Source organism: Saprolegnia diclina (genome assembly GCF_000281045.1).
Source record: "Saprolegnia diclina VS20 unplaced genomic scaffold supercont1.84, whole genome shotgun sequence".
Taxonomy (NCBI): Eukaryota; Oomycota; class Saprolegniomycetes; order Saprolegniales; family Saprolegniaceae; genus Saprolegnia; species Saprolegnia diclina.
In genome coordinates this window covers 43,597-45,052 of record NW_008246151.1, presented here as the reverse complement: position 1 = coordinate 45,052, position 1,456 = coordinate 43,597, and the positions used below count along the sequence as shown (strand labels likewise).

The 1,456-nt window shown below is 55.2% G+C and overlaps 1 protein-coding gene across 1 annotated transcript in view; it reads left to right on the top strand.

Annotated features, from left to right (window-relative positions):
* Positions 1-1,456, top strand: part of SDRG_15092 (hypothetical protein) — a 5,160-nt gene that overhangs the window by 3,285 nt on the left and 419 nt on the right. The window lies entirely within an intron of this gene.

Below are 1,456 nucleotides of genomic sequence, written 5' to 3'. Positions count from 1 at the left end.
CACGAACCTCTCGCCCGTTGCTAATCTCCCATCGCTCAAAGTGACCTCCGATCCTCTCTCTGCTAGAGGTAGCAAGCAATCGAGACAGCTCGCTCTTAACGTTCGTGTAGGCTGCGCCGTTTTCATGGCGCTGTGCCTTTATATTCGTATATAGTCCGCCACGTCGCTGCAGAGCGCGGTCGTTTGGACACGTCACACTTCCCGCAGCATTTGCCAGCCTCAACGCCGCGACGTCAACAACTTTTCGAGCCGATTACATACACTACACGCCCAAGCGAGACAGCTTGCGCTACCGATCAAAATGCTCCAAGTCCTCGATACGGTACGATTCCAAGTAGTGGAAGAAGGGTTTTGCGCAAAAGATCGAGCAAGCGAAAGACCCGAGAAGATCCGTGCTATAGATAGATGATAGAACGTGAGTAGGCGGGCGCATGATAGCCCCGATAGCTTAGCATTTGTGTTTTCAGCCGCTCAGCCGTAAGCGATCCCCGCCACGCCACTCCCAACATGGCTGACGGGCGCCAAGATACTCTTGTTTACCCTTACTCTTCGTGCTCGACGTTTGAGGAGCGAAAAATCACGTCGAAGGTCAGCAATGGGCCCAGGCCGCGCCGTCGACGCTCCTGCCTACTCTCGGGTCACGAGCAGCCTCGCGATCCTTGTCGTGAACGTCCTACAGGCTGCAACGCTCCTCCAGTAGCTCGACACACCTGTGCCGGCCACCCCCGCGAGAGCGGGTGGCCAGTGCAGCTCCAGCCGACGCAAAGCTGCCGATGCTTTCATCGACCCAGCTCGTAGATGGATGTTCTCGTCCGCCGCGCTCTCCAAGATGATCGACAAGCGGCTGCTCAAGCTGCAGGCGCGCCCTACTGACACGCTCATTGTCACTATGATCGTCTTGCTGCGGTGCTTTCCACGCTTCTGCCGCTCTGCGATGATGCCAGATCGTCTCTGTCGGCGTTTGTCCGCGACGGGTTTCGATTGCGTATAGCCTTCGATTGCTGTCATGGCGCTGCTTCCGCAAATCCTTGCATCCAACGCCTCAAGCTTTGCCGCGACAATGGCTTGCCCTAGGGCCTCGTCACTGCTTTCTATACTCCACAGACGTTCACGCCACTGCTGTCGACGCTGCGTCATTCGCCTGTAGCTGGCTCTGAAATTACGAAATAAGAACTTTTGCATCTGATTTAATCTCTTGGCCCATCGCGAGGTCGCGAGGTCGACTACTTTGCGTTTGAAAATGAAATCGCTAAGGTTTGGCACACATATAGAGAACGCTGTGGAGAGCACGGAAGCGACTTGTGTTGACGTGCGAGGCGTACAGTGGTAGAGAGACGCGACCCAAGATGCGCGTCAAACTAAGATCGTAGTGCCATCTGAGAGTCTAGACTTAGATCGTAGTTCCATCTTAGAGGCATGACGCACTCCAAACTAAGACCGTAGCGCCATCTGAGAG